Genomic DNA, 16,071 nt, shown 5'->3' on the forward strand with positions numbered 1-16,071 from the left:
GCTGTTTGTGGCGTGGGCAACACCCGTGCCGTAGCAGGTGAGGAATCGCTGCCAGGCTCCACAAGGTTCACCCAGTGCGCGGTAAGGGAGATGTATCTACCCTGGCCGAACGCACTCGTCCAGGTGTCAGTGGTGAGGTGAACCTTGCAGGCAACGGCATTCTTCAAGCTTCGGGTTATTTTGCTGACCACGTGCTCATGCAACTCAGGCACTGCAGAGCGTGCAAAGTGGTAGCGGCTGGGAACCACGTAACGTGGGATGGCCACTGACATCATGCCCTTGAAGCTGTTTGTCTCCACCAATCGATATGGCAGCATTTCGCAGGCCAGAAGCTTGGCTATGCTGGCTGTTACTGCCACGGCCCGGGGGTCATTTGCTGGCAATTTCCTCTTGCGCTCAAACATCTCCGACACAGACAACTGAACCGTAGCGCTGCACACGGAAGGGCTGTTGGTTGTTGTGTTTGATGAACACTGGGAGACCTCAAGAGCACTACTCCGGAAAGTGACAGTGTCAGCGTCGTCTGATGTTTGTGAATGTTGTGAACCACGCAATGGCTGGGCTACTGCTGCTGCTGAGGCGGGTCTGGTGAACCCAAGGGAGGCAGTGTTGTTTCTGGTACCCTGTCCTGACGCGTTTGCCCAAAGAGTGGGATGTTTGGATAGCATGTGACGGCTCATGCTGGTGGTGGAGAGGTTGTTAATATTTTTCCCCCTGCTCAGGCGGGTCTTGCACACCTTGCAAATCGCCATGGTAACATCCTCAGTGCAGTCTTCAAAGAAAGCCCAGACTTTGGAGCACCTGCCTCCTTGCTGGCGATTTCTGTTTGCTCCTCTTTTGCCTCTCACTTGAACTTCCACGCTTGTGGTGCCTGAAATTGCGCGCCGCCTACCTTGTGGCACAAGGCGAACTCGTGCAGCAGTGTGTTCTTCAACAGACTCATCTGTGCTGCTGCTACGACGGCGATGTTCTCGTTCACAAACAAAATCTGGGTCTCTGTCCACATTGTCCATACCCTCCTCTTCCATCTCCTCAAACTCGTCATATGTCATTGTGGGCCACCGCCGTGGAGTAGAGCTCCCCACAACAACCTCTGCGCAGCACACTCCAACGTCGTCTTCCAGATCTTGTCGGCCGACCTCCTGCAATTGCAACCCCTCCTGCCCAAATTGCTCTGGGATTTGGGTTTCCGAGTCCTCTTCGGACTCGCCTCGTATTTCAGTGCGCGGTACATTTCCCACAGTTAACGGTTGTGAATCCAGGCACAACATTTCTGGCTGTTCCTCCATTGACCTTTGAAAGGTGGAAGTTTGTTGGGCTGGGAATAGCTCCTGCGAATACCCCATTGTGTCCTGAGGTAATTCATCGGACTGGTTATCTGGCAGTTGTGTGCGTGGTGTCGCTGCCGGTTGTGTCAGCTTTGTGCCCACTGGCTCCTTGTAACTGGCTGAGGACTCGGACCTCGTGCGTGATGTGCTGGTGCTGCTTAACCCACTGCTGGACGCTTGAGAGGTCATCCAAGTAATTATCTGGTCCTGTTCTTTTGGATTTGTGAGGGTTGTTGTCCTGGACAACATGGGTGGTATTGAGTGGGTTTTCTTGGGTGCTCCCCTGTGGCCTGTACGTGAACCGTCAGGGGAAACACCTCTTCCCTTGCCCCTCCCTCTTTCACCGGATTTCTTCCTCATTTCACTTATCCTTACAGTACACGCTGACTGGCAGCAGTACAGTGGCAGTACAGAAATGCTATACAGTACCACTATTCCCAGCAGCGACACAGAGCACAATGCTATACAGTGACGGGTGAGCGGTGTACCACTATTCCCAGCAGACACAGAACAGTGAACAGAATGCTATATAGTGTGGCTGAGCGAGCGGTGTACCACTATTCCCAGCAGACACAGAACAGTGAACAGAATGCTATATAGTGTGGCTGAACGAGCGGTGTACTACTGTTCCCAGCAGACACAGAACAGTACACAGAATGCTATATAGTGTGGCTGAGCGAGCGGTGTACCACTATTCCCAGCAGACACAGAACAGTGAACAGAATGCTATATAGTGTGGCTGAACGAGCGGTGTACTACTGTTCCCAGCAGACACAGAACAGTACACAGAATGCTATATAGTGTGGCTGAACGAGCGGTGTACTACTGTTCCCAGCAGACACAGAACAGTGAACAGAATGCTATATAGTGTGGCTGAGCGAGCGGTGTACCACTATTCCCAGCAGACACAGAACAGTGAACAGAATGCTATATAGTGTGGCTGAACGAGCGGTGTACTACTGTTCCCAGCAGACACAGAACAGTACACAGAATGCTATATAGTGTGGCTGAACGAGCGGTGTACTACTGTTCCCAGCAGACACAGAACAGTACACAGAATGCTATATAGTGTGGCTGAACGAGCGGTGTACCACTGTTCCCAGCAGACACAGAACAGTGAACAGAATGCTATATAGTGTGGCTGAGCGAGCGGTGTACCACTATTCCCAGCAGACACAGAACAGTGAACAGAATGCTATATAGTGTGGCTGAGCGAGCGGTGTACCACTATTCCCAGCAGACACAGAACAGTGAACAGAATGCTATATAGTGTGGATGAGCGAGCGGTGTACCACTATTCCCAGCAGACACAGAACAGTAAACAGAATGCTATATAGTGTGGCTGAGCGAGCGGTGTACCACTATTCCCAGCAGACACAGAACAGTGAACAGAATGCTATATAGTGTGGCTGAGCGAGCGGTGTACCACTATTCCCAGCAGACACAGAACAGTGAACAGAATGCTATATAGTGTGGCTGAGCGAGCGGTGTACCACTATTCCCAGCAGACACAGAACAGTGAACAGAATGCTATATAGTGTGGCTGAGCGAGCGGTGTACCACTATTCCCAGCAGACACAGAACAGTGAACAGAATGCTATATAGTGTGGCTGAGCGAGCGGTGTACCACTATTCCCAGCAGACACAGAACAGTGAACAGAATGCTATATAGTGTGGATGAGCGAGCGGTGTACCACTATTCCCAGCAGACACAGAACAGTAAACAGAATGCTATATAGTGTGGCTGAGCGAGCGGTGTACCACTATTCCCAGCAGACACAGAACAGTGAACAGAATGCTATATAGTGTGGCTGAGCGAGCGGTGTACCACTATTCCCAGCAGACACAGAACAGTGAACAGAATGCTATATAGTGTGGCTGAGCGAGCGGTGTACTACTGTTCCCAGCAGACACAGAACAGTACACAGAATGCTATATAGTGTGGCTGAACGAGCGGTGTACTACTGTTCCCAGCAGACACAGAACAGTACACAGAATGCTATATAGTGTGGCTGAACGAGCGGTGTACCACTATTCCAAGCAGACACAGAACAGTGAACAGAATGCTATATAGTGTGGCTGAGCGAGCGGTGTACCACTATTCCCAGCAGACACAGAGTGGCAGTAAACAGAATGCTATATAGTGTGGCTGAGCGAGGTACACAGAGTGGCAGTAAACAGAATGCTATATAGTGTGGCTGTGCAAGCGGTGTACTACTATTCCCAGCAGACACAGAGTGGCAGTAAACAGAATGCTATATAGTGTGGCTGAGCGAGGTACACAGAGTGGCAGTAAACAGAATGCTGAGCGAGCGGTGTACTACTATTCCCAGCAGCGACACACAATGACTGGGGGGGACCCTGGCTAGCGTGGCTGGAGCGCGAACTACCCTGCCTGCCTACCCAAAGCTAAACCCACAGACAAATGGCGGAGATATGACGTGGTTCGGGTATTTATTTACCCGAACCACGTGACAGTTCGGCCAATCAGAGCGCGTTCGGGTCCGAACCACGTGACCCGTTCGGCCAATCACAGCGCTAGCCGAACGTTCGGGGAACGTTCGGCCATGCGCTCTTAGTTCGGCCATATGGCCGAACGGTTTGGCCGAGCACCGTCAGGTGTTCGGCCGAACTCGAACATCACCCGAACAGGGTGATGTTCTGCAGAACCCGAACAGTGGCGAACACTGTTCGCCCAACACTAGTTGCAGCAGTCTTATGGACATCACATCCTGATGTGTCTCTGAGGAAGTGACACTAGCCACGAAACAAGTGTTATCATCAGACTGATAGAAGATGCCTTCTGTGAAGTTATTGAATATTCATAATTCTGTATATGAATATATCATGTATATAACCTCACTGTCACGTTTGTTGTGAATTATAGCCGGGTGTGGCACTGGTATTGACACCTATTATCTTGTTATACATATTTGATAGAAGCCTAAGGCAGTGATAACTCAGTTCTGCTTTATAATCACTTCTGCTCCATTATTTCGCTATTATTTTTAACATCACTGTAGGCTAAATCATGTTTTAAGTTTTGTAAAGCTGTAACTATGTTACTATACAGTAATAACACTGTAATAAAAAAGATGATTCTAACACCTTTTTATGTGAGTAGAAAAACAATAATAGCTTTTATTGCCTAACAAAAAAAAACAAAAAAAAAGTTTCGTAATGCAGCTTTCAAGTTCAATTTTTCAAATATTTATTTGTTTTTTGGGTTGTTGTTTTTTTTCTACTCATTTTTGTTGGTTAAGAGATGAATAGATATATTTTAATATTAAAAGTTAAAAAATAGACCGATCAATAACAAATTGATATGCAGCATGTAATTCTTTCATGTTGTTTGATCCTCTGGGAGCCTGCAGGTCTTCATCTTTACTACTGGCAGACACAGCACAAACTGTCATTATCTATCATCACACCCACTAACAATGTGACCTATCTAACCTATACTGTAGGGCACCTACCTATCAAACCTATACTGGGGGCACTTACTTATCTAACCTGTATTGGGGGCACCTACCTACCTAGCTAGCCTATACAGGTGGCAACTATACTGGCTACCTATATTGCAGGCACCTACCTAACTATGCTATACTGGGGGCATCTACCTATCTAACCTATGCTGGGGGCAACTATTCTGGCTACCTATATTAGAGGCACCCACCTAGCTAACCTGTAGTGGGGCACCTACCTATCTAACTTATATCGGGGGTGCCTGCCTATCTAAACTATACTGGGGCAACTATACTGGCAACCTATACTGGAGGCACCTACCTGGCTAACCTATACCGGGGGCAACTGGCTCACCTATGCCTGGCTACCTATACTGGGGGCCTATAGCTGGATACCTATAATGGATTACCTATTCTTGGCTACCTATACTGGGGGGACCTATACTGAGTGCAACTAGACCTGGCTAACCTATACTGCAGGCGCCCATACCTTGCTCGGGGGAGGGGGGGGCGCAATTTTTACACCCTCGCCCTGGGTGCATTTTAGCCTAGAAATTGCACTGATAAAAAATGTCAATTAAATATATCATATAGGAGACACACACAGTGATATTTGAGAAATGAAATGAAGTTGATTGGATTTACAGAAAGTGTGCAATAATTGTTTAAACAAAATTAGGCAGGTGCATAAATTTGGGCACCACAAAAAAGAAATTAAATCAATATTTAGTAGATCCTCCTTCTGCAGACATTACAGCCTCTAAACGCTTCCTGTAGGTTCCAAAGAGAGTCTGGATTCTGGTTGAATGTATTTTAGAACATTCCTCTTTACAAAACATCTCTAGTTCATTCACGTTTGATGGCTTCCGAGCATAGCAAAGCGAGAGAGCATAGCAGCTCTCTTTAATTCACACCACAGATTTTCAATTACTGTATATTCCTGCGTATAAGACTACTTTTTAACCCTTGAAAATCTTCTGAAAAGTTTGGGATCGTCTTATACGCCGGGTGTCATTGATGCCAGGTGATACGCCCTATCCTGTTACCGTCTCTCAGATCTCCCTGCTGAGGGAGCGCAATCTATTCTTCTATACCGCTCTGACAAACAGGTAGACAAGGAGAGCTGACCAGTCTACTTAAGGAGAGTTGACCAATGCAACAAGTCAATTGACTATATACTGTTATATACTGGGTAAGACATACAGTAGAGCACCAGTATCTGTTCATATACAGCACCAGTACATGATTTTTTTTTATTTTTATCTTAATTTGGTGTGCGTTGGAAGAGGGGTAGTCTTATACGGCGAGTATATCCCAAACTCTATATTTTAACTGGAAAAGTTGGGGGGTCGTCTTATACGCCCAGTCGTCTTATACGCCGGAATATATGGTATATTCAGGTCCGGGGACTGAGATGGCCATTCCAGAATGTTGTACTTGTTCCTCTGCATGAATGCCTTAGTGGATTTTGAGCAGTGTTTGAAGTTGTCTTGTTGAAGGATCCATCCCCGGCGCAGCATCAGCTTTGTCACTGATGCCTGGACATTGGTCTCCAGAATCTGATGATACTGAGTGGAATCCATGCGTCCCTCAACTGTGACAGGATTCCCAGTCCCTGTACTGGCCACACAGCCCCAGAGCATGATGGAACCACCACCATATTTTACTGTAGGTAGCAGGTGCTTTTCTTGGAATGCTGTGTTGTTTTTCCTCCATGCATAACGCCCCTTGTTATGCCCAAATAACTCAATTTTAGTTTCATCAGTCCACAGCACCTTATTCCAAAATGAAGCTGGCTTGTCCAAATGTGCTTTAGCATACCTCAAGCGGCTCTGTTTGTGCTGTGGGCGGAGAAAATGCTTCCTCTGCATCACTCTCGCATACAGCATCTCCTTCTGTAAAGTGCGCCGAATGGTTGGACCACGCACAGTGACTCCATTTGCAGCAAGATGATGTTGTAGGTCTTTGGTGCTGGTCTGTAGGTTGACTCTGACTGTTCTCACCATTCATCGCTTCTGATTATATGAAATTTTTCTTATTCTGCCACTTCGAGCCTTAACTTTAACTGAGCCTGTGGTCTTCCATTTTCTCACTATGTTCCTAACTGTGGAAACAGACAGCTGAAATCTCTGAGACAGCTTTCTGTATCCTTCCCCTAAACCATGATGGTGAACAATCTTTGTGTTCAGGTCATTTGAGAGTTGTTTTGAGACCCCCATGTTGCTACACTTCAGAGAAAATTAAAAGAGGAGGGAACCTTGCAATTGACCCCCTTAAATACTCTTTCTCATAATTGGATTCACCTGTGTACGTACGTCAGGGGTCACTGAGCTTACCAAGCCAATTTGAGTTCCAATAATTAGTTCTAAAGTGTAAGGCTTGGTGGTGTATTCTCCACAGTCAGCATGCAACGCATGAGCTGGCGTGGAGGAGGTACACACACTAGCACCAGGAAACAGGCTATCCCTAGTATAGTGGAGGGGAGGACTGACTCCAATAGGAGATTGTGGCGCACAGAGCCGGTGCAGATCTGACAGCCACAAACAATGCTTTCGTTATAACGTCTCAGCGCAAAGTAGCGCTGAGCGCATAAACCAGAACTGAGGAGATCAGGACAGGTAGACAGAATGAACGCTTGCTAGCTAGCGGCTACTTAGCGACAGCAAGCGTCCAAAACAAGACAGACGGGAATGAGGCAGCCAATGCGTTGCGGCGATGGCGTGCCTCACAAAGACAGGACAGGATAGTCAGAAAATAGCAGGATTAAGATAGATAAACGTAACACAGATAAATATACAATAAGTATGTTTTCCTAGCGTATTACAATTACAGCTATCAATGAAACTATTTGTAACGTCTGACTAACATATGTATATATCGGCAATGAACCGATATATGACATAAGCAGGAACGCTGACTAGGAATGGAGTAACACAGGGAACAGGACTCAGAAGGATTCGCTATCTCTTCGCAGAGATGAACGCAATCCACAAACGGTAACAGAACAGGATTCAGAAGGATTCGTTATCTCTTCGCAGGGATGAACGCAATCCACAAACAGTAACAGAACAGGATTCAGAAGGATTCGTTATCTCTTCGCAGAGATGAACGCAATCCACAAACGGTAACAGGACAGGATTCAGAAGGATTCGTTATCTCTTCGCAGAGATGAACGCAATCCACAAACAGAACCAGGAACAGGATAACTAGCTCAGCACGGGTGTTCACGGTACGCGCAAACTACCAAAACGTGCTGGAAACTGACTAACTGAACACAGGATATAAACAGTTCGTGTACGTATACATCAGCGACACTGATGTATCACGTAACACAAATACAAGGAAAATAATAAACGTGCTGGTATGCATATATATTGGCAATGAACCAATATATGATGCAAAACCAGCAAAGTATCTTTATAACAAGAAACACGATCGGGGGCTAAAGCGACAGCAAGGCAGGCTTAAGCTGAAGCTATGAAAACCCAAGGAAACCCTGCAGGAAGCAGATCTTTATACTGAGGTCATCCAATGGGAGCAGACATGCAGATTCCCACACAGGTGAAGGCACAAAGCGACTGGGCACATCCAGTAAAAACAGGCCTTTATTGTTATTCCAATTAAAAACGGTGCAAAGGACCAAAGCAGTAGTCAGCCAGGAGAGAGAGTGACAAGCATGAAAAGAACGTCTACAGCTGTTTCGCACTCAGCACGGAGTGCTTCATCAGGACAATGAGCCCCCCTCGTAACCCCCCTTATATACTCACAATTCAGCTAACGGAGGGAGGAGAACGCCATATGCAGCGCATCCACAGTGTCCGCATAGGGTACTTCCGGGACGCCGTCTGCGTACCAAATACCGGAAGGAGCGGGCCGGAAGTCGTCATCTGCAGGGCCAGAATGCTAGAACGCATGCGTATGCAGCGTCTAATTCTAGCTGGTCGCCACATATTATCTAAACCATTTAGGGAAGCTCCACCCCCCCAATAACCTGACACATACTAAGACAACAGCCCTCCCACGTGACCAGGGACAAATGCGGATGTGAAAGAGACGTCAACAACGTCTCCCCGCACCTAGTAACATGCGGGCAAAGGCTAGCAATTGTAAAACAGGCAAAAGTATTTACGTGTGTGGTACCAACCCTAATTGACAGAGCCAAAAGGCTAGACTACCTGACCAAGCTGCACGATTCCGCTGTTAGATGAAGCTGCAGGCAAACTCCTCCCCCTCACATTCAACCTGTAGCAGGGAGGAAAAAAGAGAAAGGAGAAAAACAGAGAAATATCATTATAAAAACATCAAATAAAGATAAATATTACTCAAGTAAACATCGTACAGGCAAAATGGCACAAATTACAAAAATACTGATAAATCATTACGTTCATTTAGACCCAAAGGACCTACCGCCTCAAAAAAAGAAATCCAATAACTTTCCCTACGCTGCAGTTTTTTGATCCAATTACCACCCCTGGAATCCCTTTTCACTATTTCTATGCCAAAGAACCTAAGCTGTGAAGCATCTCCTGCATGTACAGAGTTCATATGCGCCATGACCCTAGGGCAGCCCTTGGCCCGTGGGTTGCCCAAAGATCTACAGTGTTCTTGGTATCTGTCCTGCATCATGCGAGTGGACAAACCAACATATATATATTGACACGGGCAAACCAGCGCATATACAATGCCCTTAGTTTTACAATTAATGAATTCCCTGAATTTCACAGATTTTCCAAATCTGTGGAATTCCTTACCCGTTATCAAAAAGTTGCAGCAAGAGCATGAGCCACATCTATAATTGCCAGGGGGTCTGCTTCTGCCTAGCCAACATTGCGTATTTTCACTAATAAACTCACTGTGTGACAGTTGGTCTTTAAGATTAGGGACTTTTTTGTAGGAGATACATGGAGTCTGACGGCATTTTTCTGCTAACAGTCTATCTTCCTGTAAAATCCACCAGTTGTTCATAATAGATTTTTTAATTTTATCAAACATGGGCGAATATGTAAAGTGCATGAAGAATCTATTTTGTGAAGTTTTTACCTTTGGGGTCATTAGTGCATTTTTACTTTTTACTCCCACACAGGTGAATGATAATCAGTCACAAGCTGACAGCAGGGAAAGACAGACAAAGCTATGCAACTTGCATGGAAATAGATCAGAACTGCCTGAGCTGCAGCACTACTTCCAGCAATAGCTGCTGCAGCAGCGATCATTACATAAAGGTTTTAAAATCAATAAATGACAACAGTGCCCAAATTTATGCACCTGCGACTGCCTAATTTTGTTGAAACCATTATTGCACACTATCTGTAAATCCAATAAACTTAATTTCACTTTTTAAATATAACTGTGTGTCCCCCCTATATGATTTATTTAACTGACATTTTTTATCGCAACAACCAACGATTTATACAGGAAAATCATGATAATTAACAAGGTTGCCCAAACTTTCGCATCCCACTGTACATACATATACTGTATATACACACACACACACACACACACACACACACACACACACACACACACACACACACACACACACACACACACACACACACACACACACACACACACACACACACACACACACACACACACCTTGCTTCAGATGGAAACAACCATTTTTTTCACAATGCGATATGGTTAACACCTATTGGTAACTATTATGATGATGGCATCACCTTAAAGCGGAATTGTCACCATAAAAATCAAATTTCAACAGCAACTGGTCTGAGTGTATTAAGTGATAAAGATGCTAATCCTGCATTCAAAACTTGCAAAACTTTTTCTGCTGTTATGGTTTGGAGTTATCACATACTTTAGGAGCACTGGCCCTAGTGCCAAACAGTGCCAAAAAAGTTGAATGCTGGGAGTTCTTTTTATCTATAATATATTCCTCCTCTTCCATTTATTTCCCTGCCTAGCTGATTATCAAAAACACCCTCTAATTACTTGTGTTTACAAGCAAGGCTGAGGTGACTCAGCAATTGGAGGATAAGACAAAGCAGTTCCTAGTATACACCTCAGTGGGAGTGTCTGAAGACTCTGGGAGGAGGGCAGCTAATGAATACATAATGAGCAAGGGAGGGGGGAAAACAAGAGTCAGGAAGGATATGATGTCAGCATTAGATGGCCACTGCCTAGAATAGGATTTTCTGCTTTTCCTTTGTAAAATTCACAGGAATCATTATGTGGATAGCACAATAAATCTGTTATGTAAGTAGAAGTAGTATTTATCTACTTATATATGTGTTTTTTATTTCTAGGTTAGCATGGGTGTCGCTGGTTCTTTAAGGAAGGAGTTTCACCACAATATCAGCCCCTTAGACATGTCTGATGACCAGACCTGGATTATACCTCACAGGAGCCTATAGGCACAGTTGTCCTGGAACTTTAGACTTCGGCCTCCATAAATCTACAAACCCCGCCAAACTGCACGGCAAGTGTTTATAATGTCCCAGCTGTCCCTTCTCAATTACTTCCCTTGCCCATTATAAGTAGCTACAGGTACCCCTTAGTATTAGGTAGCCAGAAGAACCCTCAATATTAACCTCCCTGGTGGTTAATTTTTTTTGCCACATGGGCAAAAATCCTTTTTTTTTTTTTTTTTTTTTTTTTTTTGTTTCATGTAAAGCTACCAGAGTGGTAGCTACATGAAACACCACTAGAGGGCGCATGTGTCCCTCTAGTGCGATCGTCGCCGGCACTAATAGCAAACAGGGGAGCGCGTATATAACGCGTTCCCCTGTTTGGCTTCTCCTGTCGCCATGGCGACGATCGGGATGACGTCATGGACGTCAGCCGACGTCCTGACGTCAGGCGCATCTGATCCGGCCCATAGCGCTGCCCGGAACTCATTGGTCCGGGCAGCGCAGGGCTCTGGCGGGGGCCCTCTTTCGCCGCTGCGTGCGGCCGATCGCCGCAGAGCGGCGGCGATCAAGCTGTGAGCGCGGCTAGCAAAGTGCTGGCTGCGCGCACAGCACTTTGAATGGGGCGAATCGCCCCAGTACAGCCTGAGAAATCCTCCTGCACGGCATAGCCCGAGCTCAGCTCGGGCTTACCGCCAGGGAGGTTAAGTAACTACAGGTGACCCCAAGTATTAGGTAGCTACAGGTGTCCCTGACTGAAGGGAGATCTTAGCCATGGAATGCCAAGAGCTAGGTGAGTAACCTCTCATTTACACTCTCATCAGGGTTCTGAATAGGGAAGAAGAGAGGGAGGAGCTTAGGGAGGAGAGTTAGCCGCCTTTCCATCATTTGGCGCCTATAGGCACATGCCTACCAGGGATGATCGAATGTACCCGAATTCGATTCGAGTACATTCAAATTCGGGTCCGAGTCAAATTCGGATTCGTCCAGATCGAATGGACTAATTCGATTCGGGTGGATTCGTATCCGGGTCAGGGGAAAATTTGGCCGTGCTCACGAATTCGTGATTCAATCCCGCCGACTTTAAGGGTTAATTGCAAAGCCCTCTTAAATGCCAGAATCACCAAATTTGCAGGTTATGTTAAGAAGAAAAGTGGGAGCAAGGGAAACCTTTTTTGCAAAAAGACCTTATACTTTTTGAGAAAATCGATTTTAAAAGTTCATAGAAAAAAATGATACATTTGAATGCCGGTCAATGACAGATCGTGGGAAATATTTCCTAGTAGTTAATAGCAAAGGCCCCTTATATCCTAGCAACACCAAATTTGCAGGATGTGTTAAAAAGATAGTGGGAAACAATATTTAAAAAAATATATATATATATTTTTGGGAAATGTTCTGAGTGTTGGAAATCTTAAAAAAAAAAATGACGTGGGGTCCCCCCTCCTGAGCCTCTGTAACCCATCAAATAATTTTGACGATGCTTTATAACCTACTGTACTTGTTGTAGTTTGTCGGTTTCAGAGTGCTAAAAAGTAATTTTAAAAAGAAGTTGAAAATGATCTCTTAGTAGAAAACTCAGGAGAAAACATTAATTGCATATGGACCGTGTAGAGCAGGGGTCTCAAACTCAATTTACCTGGGGGCCGCAGGAGGCAAAGTCAGGATGAGGCTGGGCCGCATAAGGAATTTCACAATCGCGGCGCATCGCTGCCTCTGCCCGCCCCTCTCACTGTTCCTTCACAGAGAGGGGCGGGGAGAGGCGGCGATCCGTGCGGCGATTGACGTCAGGAGGGGCAGAGCTGAAGCCGAAAGCTCTGCCCCTTCCAGGAAATGCCAGCGGATTGCCCCCCTGGGCGATTTGGGGGCTCTGCAGCCCTCGTTTAGTGGCGGGGATGCGGCGGATTACTTGGGAGCACTGAAGCAAACTATAAGGAAGCTTTTGCCGGCGAGGGCCACAAAATATTGTATCGAGGGCCGCAAATGGCCCGCGGGCCGCGAGTTTGAGAGGGTGCTTAAGTGGGGGGTGCTCAAATTTAAAAAAGGGGCCTCGCCCCCCCCGCGTCACTCGCTCATGCACAGCAGTACCTGCAGTGTCATGTGACCTTCACCCCCAGCTTCCAACTGTCCCAAACCATACGTCTGAACCCCTCCGCTTGACACATACATTCAGTGACAGAAGCGCTGTCTGCCTTTACTGGTGTGGAGTCCATTGGACCTGTCACCGGTGGCTGCACTTTCCCCCCACCTCATTTCTGGCTAGGGGGGTATTGGTTGTCATGTGGGTGCTGAATGCAGATGCTGAGTGCCATGTGGGTTCTGAGTGCAGGTACAGAGTGTCATGTGGGTTCTGGCTATGGGTGGGTATCAAGTGTCATGCAGGTGTTGATTGCAGGTACTTAGTGCCATGTGAGATCTGGGTGCATATACTGGATGTCCTGGGTACTGGGTGTGACATGGGTGCGAATACTTGGTGGCATGCCTGTTCTAGGTGCTGGCTGTGTGTCGGCATTGGGTGTCACGTCACGTGGGTTTTAAATGCAGGTACTTTGGGTGCGGGTACTGGTTAATTGGGTGCTTGGTGCAGATAGTGGGTGTCATGTGGAGGCTGTATGCAGGTGTGAGTACCGGGTACAATGTTAGGCCTGGCTGCAGGTACTTGGTGTCATGTGAGTACTGGGTGCCAACTATGGGGGAAAGGGGTGTAGGTGGATGTTGGGAGAAGAAGAGGTCAGTGTGGGTGCTGCAGGAAGGGGAAGTAATAGGGGGTGCTGGTGGAGGGAGAGATCAGTTTAGGTGCTGAGGGAGGTCACTATGGGTGCTGCTGGAGACAAGAAGGGTGCCATTGGGGCAGGGAGAGGTCAGTGTGGGTATTGGGGGAGGCAGGATCACTGCAGTGCTGATGCTGGGGAGGGAGAGGTCAGTATGGGTCCTAGGTGAAAGGAGAGGTCACTGTGGGTGCAGGGTGAAGGGAGAGGTCACTGTGAATGCTGGGGGAGGGGAGAGATCACTGCTATTAGGAAGACACCATCTTACCTGCTCCAACACAGCTGCAGGGATAGTTACACTAGGAATCCTGTATGGGACCTCTTTACTCCAAAGTGTCCCAGATGTGGAGGAGCTTCCCGGACCGCAAGCTGTGAACAGAGCTTATCGCCGCCAGGGGTAGGGCTTATTTTTGCAGCCAAAGGGGCCATTTTATAGGTATTTTAAAAAGGAGGGTTTGCTTGGGCACCCAGGGCCCCCACCCTATGCACGTGCCTGGGCCAGGGTGAGAAGAGTAGGGAAACGGAGATAGATTAGGAGGAGAGGGAGTAAAGAGAAGGTGAGACAGAGGAAGAGGCGGGAGAGAGAGAAAGAGAAAAGGGAGAGAAGGTTGTGGTGAGAGAGAGAAGGAGAGACAGAAAGAAAGAGGAAGAGAGGATGGGAAAGAAGGGGAGAAAGAAAGAGAGAAAAGGAGGGAGAGAGAGAGAAGAGGAAAATAAAAAGATAGAAGAGGAGGAGGAGGAGGGGGAGAACAGGAATCCCTTAAAGTGAATGTTTACCAATTTAAAAATAAAAAAGTCAGATACCCACCTAAGGAGAGGGAAGGCTCGGTCCTAATGAGCCTTCCCTCTCCTCTCCCGGTGCCCGGTCCCGCGCAGGATCCCCCGTAGCAGTATTCGACCAGTTCGGTCAAATACTGCCACTTCCGCATGCCGAAGGGAGCTTTCGGAAGGCTTCGGGAGCACTCGGGCTCCCGAAGACGGGCCGCTCCATACTACACATGCGCAAGCACCCTCTATGACGCACTCGCGCATGCGTAGTATGGAGTGGCCCGTCTTTGGAAGCCCGAGTGCTCCCGAAGACCTCCGAAGTCCCTGCTGCGGCGGACGCGAACGGGGGAGCCAGCGCAGCACCGAGGGCACCGGATGAGGAGAGGGAAGGCTCATTAGGACCGAGCCTTCCCTCTCCTTAGGTGAGTATCTGACTTTTTTATTTTTAAATTGGTAACCATTGGCTTTAAAGAGATGCTGTAACAATATATAGTACAGTGTAGCAAAATATTTATTTATTTATTTATTGTATTTATAAAGCGCCAACATATTACGCAGCGCTGTATTTATTGCATTTATTATCCTGGTTTCAGCACCAGAAATTAAATTTCTATTTTTATATATGTAGCCCCTCCCTCCCAGTGATGTCACAGCCTAGGCTGTTTAGCTACACAAAATTCTCCTCTCAGATCATCCCGGGAGACCAGGCAACATTTCTACTAGCTTCGGAACACAGAGTAAACAAACATTCCGCAGAGATGCCCCTGACAGCAGTAAAGACATCACCACCTGTGATCAATTTCAGAATGTAAATCAGAGAAAGGAAACATTTTACAATGGGCAAACACTGACTAAATACTTTTGTAAAAAAAAAAAAAAAAAAAAAAAAAGCAATTTTATTCATTACGATATTTTCACTACAGTTCCTCTTTTTGGGAAGGAGAGGAAGTAGTAATGATGCATCAACAATACGCTGCCAGCCTGCCACCTATTAGTAACAAGAAGGTTCCTGTGCTGTCTATACACATCATACACACACATCATGCCAGTGCAGTAACTACTATAAGTCAGATGTTTAGGTCGCACACTCACCTCTCCTGCTCAGCTCTGGAGAAATGGAACAGAATGATGCTCTCCTCTCTGTGCAGCTCTGCTGTCTGCGCCTCTCCCCGCTAGAACCCCTGAGGCACCTACAGTCTAGCGTACAGTTCAGCACCTGGGAAAAAGCCAACTCAGCCTACAAATGATCTGAGTTTTTTTGTTTTCATCTCAAAGAAATTGACAATCCTGACAAGTCAAAACGAGTTCTGTTCCCCCCTCCAGCCACACAGAGCTCTCAGTGTGTAACTCTTAGCAGAGAAAAAAAAACCAC

The 16,071-nt window shown here is 46.8% G+C and overlaps 1 protein-coding gene across 1 annotated transcript in view; it reads right to left on the reverse strand.

Moving 5' to 3' along the window:
- Positions 1 to 15,850, reverse strand: part of LOC137504856 (calpain-13-like) — a 143,547-nt gene extending 127,697 nt beyond the window's left edge. Inside the window, exons 1-2 of the mRNA XM_068233448.1 lie at positions 15,792 to 15,850; positions 8,968 to 9,034 (exon numbers count right to left, since the gene is read on the reverse strand). The gene's annotated coding sequence lies outside the window, so the exon portion shown is untranslated. The remainder of the gene's footprint in view (positions 1 to 8,967; positions 9,035 to 15,791) is intronic.
- Positions 15,851 to 16,071: the final 221 nt, after the last annotated feature.

Source organism: Hyperolius riggenbachi, chromosome 4 (assembly GCF_040937935.1).
Source record: "Hyperolius riggenbachi isolate aHypRig1 chromosome 4, aHypRig1.pri, whole genome shotgun sequence".
Classification (NCBI taxonomy): Eukaryota; Metazoa; Chordata; class Amphibia; order Anura; family Hyperoliidae; genus Hyperolius; species Hyperolius riggenbachi.